The sequence below is a fragment of the Myodes glareolus genome, chromosome 12 (genome assembly GCF_982192425.1).
Source record: "Myodes glareolus chromosome 12, mMyoGla1.1, whole genome shotgun sequence".
Lineage (NCBI taxonomy): Eukaryota > Metazoa > Chordata > Mammalia > Rodentia > Cricetidae > Myodes > Myodes glareolus.
This window is the reverse complement of record NC_142037.1, coordinates 41,501,063-41,513,496: the sequence shown is the minus strand read 5'-3', so window position 1 is coordinate 41,513,496 and position 12,434 is coordinate 41,501,063. Positions and strand designations below refer to the sequence as shown.

Below are 12,434 nucleotides of genomic sequence, written 5' to 3'. Positions count from 1 at the left end.
CCCACTCAGGAGGGAGCATCTGGCAAGGACAACAATCAGGGACCTCTCCAGGTGGAAAGGAGAATGGAGGGGATCTCAATCCAGCCACCTCTCCCTACCCACCACTGTACCGGAGCGGTTCTGTTGTCTCCGATGGGATCTCGTGATTTGAGAACCAGAAGCCTAGCTTGGTAGGAGACCCTGCAGCTTGATGGTGACAACAGTGGCTGAAGAAGCCCCCTCTTGTCCCTGTCCCTGTCCCTTGTCTAGAGACTCCGCGTGAGAATGTGCCAGGTTCCTGTTCTGCTCCACGGAGTCCTAAACACATGCTAAGGCTCAGCTGGGTAAGAACAGGCTTTGGCCTTTGTCGTGTTGAAGGAGTCGCAGCCCTGAGCTGTGGAGAAACAGATTATTTGGTTTGAGGAGGCCTGTCAGAGGGCTCCAAGACAGGCCATGGGGAGCGACGGTTACAGCTTATGGTTATGGGGCTGGTGCCGGTTTTTGTCGATTTGACACAAACTAGAGTCACCTTAGAAGCCAGAACCTCAACTGAAGAATTGCCCCCATCAGATTTCCCTATAGGCAACTCCGTGGGGCATTTTTATTTTAATTAGTGAGTGATGTGGGAGGTTCTGGCCCACTGAAAGCACTGGCACCCCTAGGCAGTGGTTCTGGGCGGTATAAGAAAGCAGGCTGAGCAAGGCATGCGAAGTGAGCCAGTGACCAGCACCCTCCACAGTCTCTACATCAGCCTCTGCCTTCAGGATCCCACCCTGACTTCCCTCCATGACAGATTATAACCTGGGAGCTATAAGACAAAATAAACCCTTTTTTCTCCAAGCTGCTTTTTGGCCACGGCGATTCTCACAGCACACAGACATTGCCCAAACAACTGAAAACTCTGAGGGCCGTTGATGGAGAGGAGGATCAACAGAACCCATCATTTCACACTGTCTGGCTTTGCCAAGCCAGTTCATTTTCAGAACACAGCAACCATGACTCTCACATGCAAGGTTCCCCAAAACTTAAAGATCCCAGTTAAAAGAGTAACTGGCAGTTACGGACGGGTGTGTCAGCGTCTTCCAAGCTTTTAAGTACTAAGGAAGCTTCAGCTCCGGGTAGAACGAAACGCGTCCTACCCAATCGACCATTCCTCCTCTGTTGCAGCCGTGGAGAGTGAGGTCTTCAGGCTCTTGGCTTTTCTTTTGCCTGTGTGCGCATACATTTGCATATTCACATGCGTGCAGTTTCCTTTGGGGGGTGAATGTGGAGGTGAACATGGAATGTCATTCCTCAGAAGCCATCCACCTGCGTCCAGAAGCAATCCATCAAACTGCGTCTCTCATTGGTCTAGGTCTCACCAAGGCTGGGCCGGCTGCCCATTGAGACACAGGGATCCATCTGTCTTGACATCCCCCGTGCTGGGGTTACCAGGGTGCAGCCACCACACCCCGCTTTTTGACTTGGGCTCTGGGGCTCACGCTTAGGACCCTTTCTTGTGTGGCAAGCACTGAAGTGACTGAGTCATCGCCACTGTCTCTGGTGCAGGAAGAAGACTCGGTGACTATTGATGAATGAAAGAGTCAATGACCAAATCATCAGGCTTCCTACTGAACAGAAGAGCAGGTGAGATGGCTCAGCAGGTCAGGGTGCTTGCTGCTAAACCTGATGACCTGAGTTCAATCCCAGGGTCCATAGGGTGGAAAGGGAGCGCTGACTCCTGCAAAGTTGTCATTCTCACTTCCACCTGTGTACCATGGTGGGTACAAGAACATGCACATAGATAGATAGATGGATGGATGGATGGATGGATGGATGGATAGATGGATGGATGGATGGATAGATAGATGGATGGATGGTTGGATAGATAGATGGATGGATGGATGGATGGATAGATGGATGGATGGATGATAGATAGATAGATGGATGGATGGATGGATGGATAGATGGATGGATGGATAGATAGATGGATGGATGGATAGATGGATGGATGGATGGATAGATAGATGGATGGATGGATGGATAGATAGATGGATGGATGGATAGATAGATGATAGATAGGTAGGTAGATAGGTAGGTAGATAGATGATTGATAGATAGATAGATAGATAGATAGATAGATAGATAGATAGATGATAGACAGGTAGGTAGGTAGATAGATAGATGATAGACATGTAGGTAGGTAGATATCTAGATGATAGATAGATAGATAGATAGATAGATAGATAGATAGATGATAGGTAGGTAGGTAGGTAGAAAGATGATTGATAAGGAGATAGATAGGTAGATAGATAGATAGATGATAGGTAGGTAGGTAGATAGATGATTGATAAGGAAATAGATAGGTAGGTAGATAGATAGATAGATAGATAGATAGATAAATGATAGATAGGTAGATAGGTAGGTAGATAGATGATAGATAGATAGATAGATAGATAGATAGATAGATAGATAGATAGATAGATAGATAATAAAATTAAGAGCTGGGTTGCCCTAGCTGCAGCTAGCCACTTACCTAATCTTAAAAGGACAGACCTCCCTGTCTGTCCATCAGAGGTCCTGAATACAGGCTTGTTGAGTACTCAGAGCAAGCAGATCCCCAGAAGCAGCAGGCCATGTTTGCTCTCTGGCTGCCCAGGAGATCTTTTGCTCCTACCCCACACCCGCTCCCGCCTCCCGGCCCTCGCCTGAAATCTAGATGAATTTCTCAGTTGTTCGCTTGACAGGCAATACGTTTTCTTCTTTGCCTTCTCAAACCATGGGTACAAATCCTTTGTTTTGGCCAAAGATCAAGCCAGGCAAATGTCCAGCTCCCTCCAGCAGCAGAAAAATAAACACAGGAAGGGGGAAAGACAGGCTTAAGGAAGGAGAAAATGTGCATCTCAGTGAGCCAGTCTGAGGAGCCAACTTGGTAAGAAGCGGAGGATTTCCAGACCTCCCAGGCCCCTTGCTCATCCCTAGAGAAGACAAGGCTAGCAGGACCAACTACCACCGTAACTGCATGATAGACAGAATTCTTATCATTAGCTGACAGTGGCACCGCTATTAAAAATGTCGCGTAAGCTTATTCTCCTGGCTTTGCCTGTGGCAAGTTAAGGTCATTTCTACATCTTCGTGAATTTTTGGCTTCCGTAAACTTTTATTATTTTAAGCCACCTAAGCTGTGGTATCTGTAGCTGTGGGAGGTGAATACAAACTCCAAGTTCATCATTGCTTTCGTTTGAAAACATTGGTTTGTTTGTGTGTGAGGGACCCAGCTGTCCGGCTTCTCTGTCTCCTCTCTTTGCTCTCCTTCCTCCATTCCCCGGGCCTCCCTCCCCTTCCTTCTCCATTTGTAATCCCAGCACTCAAGAGACTGAGCCTGAAGCATTGCAACGGGTTCAAGGCTGTCTTTGGCTACCCAATAAGCTTGAGGCCAGCCTGGGCAATAGTAAGAGAGCTTGTCTCAAATTAGGCAAACAAGATATACACATATTAGATGTATGTGTACATTTTATTATTGCTGGATCTTGACACTTTTTCTAGGAAAGTTTCCATGGGTCTTTTATTTCTTTTTAATATGACATCATCCAATCAGTTCCTCTGCGGAGGCTTGCCAGTCAGCCTTTCCTCTGTCCCTGGATTCCAGCCTCCGTGCCCGAAGGGCAAAGGCGAGCTGCCACTAGGCTTGTACAGCCTCTGCCGTGGCTTCCTCCAGTCTGTGGAAGAGGTGCTGTCTTAGTCTGCTTTTTGCTGCTGTGTAAACACCATAAACAACACAGGGGAGAAAAAGGGAGAAAAAGGTTCATTTGGCTTTCAGGTTACAGTCCATCACTAAGGAAAGCCAAGGCAGGCACCCAAGGTGGAGCCTGGAGGCAGGAAATGAGGCAGGGACCATAAAGATGCGGCTAAGAGACCGACTCTCTCTGGCTTGCTCAGCACCTTTCCTATACAGCTCAAGTCCACCTGCCCAAGAATGGCATCACCAACAGTGGGCAGGGCACTCCTGCGTCAGTTAATATTGAAGAAAATGGCTGGGTGATGGGGCACGCCTTTAATTCCAGGACTCAGGAGACAGAAGCAGGCGGATCTCTCAGTTAGAAGCCATCCTGGTCTTCAGAGCAACTTCCAGGACAGTCAGGGCTACAAAAAGAAACCCCCATCTCGAAAAACCACAATAACCAAAATAATTAAGAAAATGCCTCACAGATGTGCCATGGGCCAATCTGGTCTGGACAATTCTTCAGTTGAGGGTCACTCCTCCCAGGTGACAATGTGATGACTGAAGCTAACTATGACAGGGGCTGTCTCCTAACACATCCTTTCCCATCCTTGTAGTGGTGGGAGCGGCGGGCTGCAGCCCAGCTCCCAGCTAGCTTTACCCAAATAATTACACGGAAGCTGTATTCATTTTAAACACTGCCTGGCCTGTTATCTGTAGCCTCTTACAGAGATGTGGCCAATTCTCACATCTTGACTCAACCCATTTCTAATAATCTGTGTAGCACCACGAGGGTGGTGGCTTACCGGGAAGGATCTTAAATTAACCTGCGTCCATCTTGGAGAGGAGAGCCTCACTGCCTTCTTCCTCCCAGCATTCTGTTCTGTTTACTCCGCCTACCTAATTTTCTGTCCTATCAAAGGGCCAAGGCAGTTTCTTTATTAACCAATGAAAGTAACACATAGACAGATGACCCTCCTCCATCACATCCTTAATTTCATGGCTGTAGAATTTGAGCCAATTAAAGGCCACCTCTCCCAGACTCCTTTGCAACTGAGGTGTGGCCAAGTTCTGGATGACAGGAAGTGAACGAGATGTGTGTTTTCTGTTTCCCAGGGGTAAGCGTGAAAACCGGGTGTCCTTTGCTTTTTAACTCTCCAGAATTAAGTGCTTGTCCTCAGTGCCCTCCATGTAAACGAGGGCAATGTCGAAAGATGGCAGAAGGTCAAAGGTGTCTGGGTCAATACTCTCATAGCTGCCATGCACTCTGAGGAGGGTACGAGAAGCCTACACCTCCCCTTTCCCACTGAGAAAGTCCCATCTCCATTTTGTCAAACTGAAGTTTTGAAGGAAGAAATATGTCCATGTACCCCTGTAAAACCCCCAGGCATCTGGAAGGTGAGCCAGTACCTCTGGGACCTTTTCCTTCTATCTCTTCTGCTAGCCCGCTTGTCTGCATTGACCTGCCCTTTGCCTTCAACCCAGTCCAGTCTTGACCCCATCATAGACGCCAATCAGGTAACAACATCTCCGGAGTAGTAGCTATTTTGTAGCTATTTTGTGTATCAGAGGCCCTAAGCAAGCTTATCTAGCCCCAGCAGCACCTTCCCACATTCCCAGAGGGAACTTATCCCATCTTTTTTTCTCAGCTTTCCCGAGGTCTCATTTAATCAAGATGGAAGCCAGGCTTTAGCAACGTCTCCAGAACATGTGATCTGGGAGGCTCACTGACTTGTTCTCAGATCATGAGAGCCCTCCTGAAACCTTAATACTCTTTGCTGATATCAAAGCACTTTGAAGTGATCTCAGCTTGCCCTCGACTAATCCCCCACAATGTTGAAAATAGATGATTTTCGTGTCCCTGAGTAGCCCTAGCCAAAGCAGTCAAGAAAGTAAGCAGGCAGACAAGCGACTCCTAAAACAGATCCCCAGCGCCTGCTCAAGCACCCCAAGGCGCGGGGGATTGCACTGGAGACTTTTAGAGATGGTCACATACAAGGAGGAATAGATGGAAGAATGGGGGGAAACCCAGCCATCTCAGACTGGAATAAGCACAGTATGAAGGAAACACAATTCTTGGGGGCTGGGGAGATGGCTGTATTGGTAACATAGCTGCCGCACAAGCCTCTGAGCCTGAATTTGATTCCCAGAACCCAAGTCAAAGCCTGGAGCTCTGATACACATCTGGACCCCGGCACTGGGGACGCAGACTAGGATGAACCCTGAGGCTCGCTGACCAGCAAGTTTAGACAAATCAGTGAGTTCCGGGTTTAGCAAGAGACTTTAGCTCATGGGTAAGTTGGTTAAAGCACTGGCCATGCAATCGTAAAGATGGGGTTCGGATTTCTAAAACCTGTTTAAGTTCTGGGCACGCGTTGCCAGACAAGTACGGCTAGCTGGGCTTGCTGAGTCAGCAGCTGTTGGGTTCAAGTGAGGGGCTTCGCCTCAATATATAAGATGGAGAGCAATCCGCAAACAATTTTATGTCAACCTCTGGTTGATGCATACATGCATCATACATGCATCCACAAATGCACCCTCACACCTGCAAACACACGCATGCACACACACACACACACACACACACACACACACACACTCGATAAATAAATAGAATGCAGACTAATTGAGGAAGACACCGATTTCAACTTCTGGCCTCCACATGCCCACACATGAATATGTATTTAGACACACACCCCACAAATATGTACACATATATACACAAACGACAACATAGTCCTACACGATCGGGGGTGCTCTCCCCAATGACACTCTCTGTGTCACAGAGGCTCCCGTGACACAGGCCAATCCTGAGGACAACGGCCTGGGGCAGGGAAAGATGTCAATGTCCTGGGTGTACTGAGGGGCCAATAGTGATTTCAACTATAAGGAAAAAGTATACGCTGGTTTCTGTTTCTGCTCTTTTCAGACCCTCAAGAATGCATACAAAAATGAGTCGGCTGCTGTCAACTTCCCAGCAAGAAGAGAGGAACGTAAGAACCTTCTGGAAAGTCAGGTTCACAACCACATTCCCCCGTCATCTTAGAGCCCTTCAGGGAGTACTCTGCTGACAGCACTCCTGTAAAGCTCACCCTGAGTACCGACAATGGTCACGATGCTAAACTTCAGTTCAATGTGTCCTCCTCCGTTGTCTGAGGTACCTTCTTTCCACAGCTCCCAGAGTGTGACGTTTCTCTTAGTATGCCCAAATGTCGAGTGGAACAACTCATCCAAAAGGCAGGCCTTGGGATCTTAAAAATGGCATTGTCTCAAATCCCCCTCCCTCTGCGCTTGAGACGTAGTGGCTTTGCCTTCCAGCCAGGTTTGTGCCACAGATAAGATGAGCTATGGGGCCCACGTTGCGTCTCTGGACTTCAGAACACCTCTGGGAAGAATGTCAGCCAGCTAGCATGTCGAGTCTCAAATCCACCTTCTGTCTTGGTTTGCTAAGTCATCACCACCTCACTGTTTCTTGTGTCGTTGCAGCCACTTGGCATTGGTGATTGCTGGCGCACCCCTGCTCAGTCACTCAGTGTCTGTGCTGTGGGTGGAGGTCCGATGACGGAAACTTAGGGCCCATGAGTAACACGGACCCCAGGCAAGCCAGTTCTGGATTGAGGAGGACTGTGGAAGTCTTAGAGGAAGAAAGTGCTGTGGAAATAGCCAGCTGTGCCAAGCCTTGGGTTTCTTGGTGAGCTCAAAGCTCCTCAAGAACTTACTGAGTGGGGTGGGGGAGTGGGGGCAGGAGGGGCATAGATGGTTCTGTGGATAAGAGCACTGGTTTCTCTTCCAGAGGACCCAGGTTTGATTCCTGGCACCCACAAGGCATCTCACAACTGTCTGTAACTCTATTGCCAGGAAACCCGACACCCTCTTTAGGCCTCTGTGGACACTGCACGCACGTGGTGCAAATGCTCATACGCATAAAATAAAAATAAATAAAATCTAAAAGAAGACATTTTTAAAGACACACCCAGAGAAATGTGTTCTATGCTTTGAAGACAGTTTTACTTGGTGATGAACCCTGAAGGAAAAGATGAGAACACCCCACTATCCCGTGGGGCGGGTCCCCCCTCATCCTCCCTCTCATCCAGAGTCAGAAAGAACCTTTGAGCTGTGTAAGGCAGGCAGGGTGGTAGGCAGAAGGCAGAGCCAGCGTTTGGCGGGAGATGACCTGGGCTGCAGTCCCAGCTTGGCCTCTGGGAAGTCCCCAAGAGCTCTGAGGATAATGACTCCCATCCCCTCTCCCAGGGTCATTGTGAGGATGCATGAGATCATTTACATGAAAATGCTTCCCAGCCGGGCCTTCGGTTCCTGTCAGCGGCTGTTTTACAGGCTTAGCACATTCTGAACTTGAGCGTTTCCCGACACTAACATAGATTCCTGCTCCACTGACAGGCTTCACGACTGGGCCCCTTCTTCCGTCTTTTGTTTGTGTTCATTAAAAGTCAGAGTCGCAATGGCCTTCTCTCACCAACACGCCGCTTGCTCCTTGGTTGGGATCCGGGCTCACCTACAACTTACAGATCATAGTGTCCCCTGAAGAAGCTTCCCTGCGCATGTCAACTTAAAACCCAAACCTCAGACTCCTTCTTTTCCCATTTTATAGATAAAGTCCCTTTCATCCAGATGAAAGTTGTCTCTGTGAGGCTGAGGCCAGAAAAGACCAGTCTAGCCCTCAGCTTTTCCACAGAATGGCCTCCTCCTGTGGCAGGCAGCCCTGGAAGAACCCTATGGAAGCTATGGGGGTCAGAATTCACCTGAGGGTTAAATACTGACCGTCACAGCCTCAGCAGTGAATGGTCTACTCATCCTCTCCCCAAAAAGGGACAAGCTAAGAGGTCCCCTTCAGTGTGGCTTCCCTGGCAACCTTGTCTCCATTCTCCATTGTCTTGTGTCCTTCTGTCCATCTGTCTGTTCCTCCACCTCACCCCCTGTGCCTGGGCAGCACGAGCTTGATCCCTCAACCATTCGCAGCTGGGTGTGGCAGCCTTAGCAGAATTCCACCTGGAGGGGTGGCTCGTTTATCCCGACCCACCCACTGGACACAGCACAGGCATGGGTGCCTATCCTTTGTCATCTGACACTGGTGGCAAGGGGCGGGGAGTGGGGGGTGCTGCCATCACCATTCCCGTTCCAAACTGCACAGAGGGCTTTGTATGGGAGCATTTGGAGTCAGGACAAGCGTGTCACAACCTTCCATGTGGACACTTGAATCGTTGCCAGGTGACGTGGTAGTGGAGAGAAGTCTTGAGGCCGGTAAGCCACAGAAGCTGAGAATTAATCCGGTGTCTATCCGCAAACGTGTGAAAACGCAAGCAGGCGGAAGGAAATTAACATCACCTGCTTCCCACTCCAGCTAGAAGGTCCCTCCCTGGGTGATTGCAGTTCCTGACAACAACAGAGACCTGGTAGGCAAGCAGGATGGATGAATGGGCTAGGTGTTGAAGGGGAGGGAGGGGTAGCCTCCTGATGCTGACCCACAGAACACTGTACAAGCTTCTTTGGAGACGAGGCGGGAAGCCAGTTACCCAGCATGCCTGATGTCTTCACCCCAGAAGCCAACACATTCCTCCTGCCCAAGGTAGTGTGGTCTTCAGAAACACGCTCCAAAGAGCAGCGTCAAAAACGATGCTTTTCTTGAACAAAGACCCAAAGCCTATAAGAGTTATGCCTGCATCCAGGCTCCCAGTCGGTGGCCTCTACTTTACCACAAACCACAGTCCCCTCCTCTGAAGTGACTGAAGAGCCACCCAAAGAGTGTCCACGTCATGAAAGACATAGGAGCTGTTTGGTCACAATGCAGAAACAAGTCTTTTCCCTTTCTTTTCTTTCTTTTTTTTTTTTTAAGCCCTCTTAATTCAATCTGCCTTTCTTCCATCACCATTGCCAAACCCCTAGAGACAGAAACACCATTGTTGGCTTGAAACACAGGTTCATGTATTGGCTGGAATAGGATACATCATACCAATGGCAACTTAAGAAGCATTCTGGAAAACTTAAGAAGCGCTGGCAAGGAAAGAAACCTATCTAACTTTTTATTGCTCAAAACACTCAAGGGGGAGGGAATACCATCATTTTCACCTCCTCCATTAATAGAGCCATTAATAGAACTTGTCTTTCCAATTCTGAACGCTTGTTTAAAATGTGGATCCCTTTAGGGTCTAGCCAGGAAAGCGTGAGGATTTTGCTGGTATTTTGGTGGTTAATTTGGAACCATCTAATGACTTTGTTGGAGTTATTTAAGAAAGTGTGCCCTTTTTCTTTTTTTCTGCTTTTTTTTTCTCCATTCCAGTTTTATGGAAATGTTGACCCATCAGGATTTACTCAAATCCTCCTCGCCTGTGGGCCTCCGAAGACAAAGCCATATCCATGGCAACCACAGGCGACCCAGCAGAAAAGAGCTGCGTCCAGACACTAAGCATTATAGCTGTTTACTGATGACCAAGGATTTGAAAGCTTGCTGCTTGGGCCAGACTCCAGGCTGGCCCCATCCTTCCAGGCTCAGCATCTATAATCAGAGAAAAAAGAAAAAAAAAAAGACTTTTCCCAGCCCTGGGGGTAAGAGACATGCCAGTTGCTCCCGCGGCTTAGGACAGCCCTGCAGGATATAGTAGGCCACATGAGAGCGGAACTGGATTAGAGAAAGTCATAGAGGATCTTGGAGCCCTAGAGCATTGGGGCTTTTCCTGCTCAGCTCCAGCTAGGGCCCGATGCCCTCGGAGGCAGTCTCTTCCCTACAGGAGGCACCGACATCAAGAGCAAGCCCTGCTAGGGTTTCTATCCAAGTGGTTTGTGATTTCCCAAGACTCTGTGCACCAGGAGTCTCGTTCAGCCTTCTCCGTTTGCCAATTCAACCCTGGCAATGCTGGGTAAGGCAGGCAACAGGAACCCTGTCTGGCTTAGATAATTCATCTAAACATCCTGCTTGAAGTTCCTTGATGTCTAAGCCCTCCTGGGCAGCCTTACAGAAACTCCCTAACTAGTGGGCCACACAGGTCATTTCAAAGTTAAGCTCAATACATGTGGGAGAGTTTTGATGCCAGTGTCTTCTGCCCAGGACAGGTTGGAGAAAGGGAATCCTATCTCTTCCTACTCAGTCTTCAAGTCCTTGGAAGGCTCTTATTGTCAACGCATTGGACATTAGATGGGGAACAGCCAATGCATGATCTCTATACATTTCAAACGGAATTTCTGGTTTCTATTGTTAAGTTTTTTTTGGTTTTAGTTGTATGTTTGTTTGTTTTTAAGTCTCTCCCATATTCCGGGCTAGCCTAGAATTCACAAGAGAGCCAAAGATGAGTTGAATTCCTACTCCTTTTGTCTCCAGCTCCCAGGTGCTGGGATTACAGGCAGGAGCCACACTTGGCGCAGTTTTCTCTGAGTAGAGAAGATAGAATACAAGAAAGGACCCGGGGCAAATATGCTCCTCTGTGTACTCCCCAGCCTCCAGTGATGGCCCCTAAAGAGGACCGGGGAAGCTGATAGTGGTGCATGTCTGTTATCCCAGCATTCAGGAGCCAGAGACAGGTAGATCTGTGTGAGTTTGAGGCCAGTCAGGCTACACAGTGAGAGCCTGTCTCAAAACAAAACAAAACAACGGAGGACCAAGGACCTATGCTGAGGCTTCCAGAAGCTCTGCCATTGCTGAAATTTGTATCTGAGAATGGCTGTGGTTCTAAAGGGACAGCCTCAACAGGCATGGTTGGTAATTTAAGATTGTCACATTAAACTATCCATAAACTCTCGGGGACGTTCCCTCGGGCTGTGGGTCTGGGGTGCTGAGGGAAGTTGAGAATCCTGATAAACACACAAACCCCCATCAATGTCTGTGCACACCAAATCCCTAGGAGCCACTTACACACGTCAAGAAGCAGGAGCACACAAATGTTCTCACCATGTGCTGAGCTGCTGGGGCCAAGTTGATGCTACCCATCTGCTCTTACTGCAGATATCAGGACTATTTCCTGATAGCTAATATGATGGTTCCCCTTTAGGTTTAGCAATGATAGCCAGGGACAAATCCACTGGCTAGATATGAAAGAGAAACTACCCCTTCGATCCAACTCTCTTTGGCTGAACTAAATCCATGCAATGTGAAGTCTGAGTGTTGCAAAGGTCCCCACACATGCTCTTAGCCCTTGGCAAGCACCAGGGTGTGCTGGAGTCATCACACACACACACATACACGCACGCACGTGCACACACACACTCACACACACACACACACACTATTGGCCAGCATAGCTTACTGCTCTTGCTCTTAGACTCGGGTGGCCAGGAAGACCCTCAAGTAGCTAGCAGTGGCAGAGAAGGGACAAGGCTGTAGGCCAGTTAGCCCATACCACTTTTCCTTCACCAAGGGAAGCTGGGTGGTCCATCTTTGTAGCCTGAAATAAAACCTAGCTGCTTAGCCTTGCCCGGGATATGCCAGTTTAGTGACACCAGACCTTTTGTTCCTTACTTAATCAACAGTGTCAAATGTTTATGAAATGTTCAAGATTTGGAAGACTTTTAGCACATTACCCTGGAATCTTTGTCATCTAAGTAGTTAATTATTTGCTATAGTGAAGCCTTTTCTTTCTATTCTTCACTAAATTAAATCAACTGATATGTTCTTCAAATTGTGTAAAAGGAGAGCCAGTGAGGTGTCTTAGTGTACTACCAAACCTGATATTATTATTATTATTTGTTATTTTGAGATAGAGTTTCTCTGTGTAGCCCTGGCTGTCCTAGAACTCACTCTATAGATCAG

General features: G+C 48.2%; 1 long non-coding RNA gene across 1 annotated transcript; it reads right to left on the bottom strand.

Moving 5' to 3' along the window:
- Nucleotides 1–524: 524 nt before the first annotated feature.
- LOC146892202 (uncharacterized) lies at nt 525–2,629 on the bottom strand. Its single transcript, XR_015004772.2, has 2 exons — nt 2,495–2,629; nt 525–1,586 (listed from the first exon to the last, which is right to left on the bottom strand). It is a non-coding gene; the product is annotated as an uncharacterized LOC146892202 (long non-coding RNA).
- Between the last annotated feature and the right edge of the window lie 9,805 nt (nt 2,630–12,434).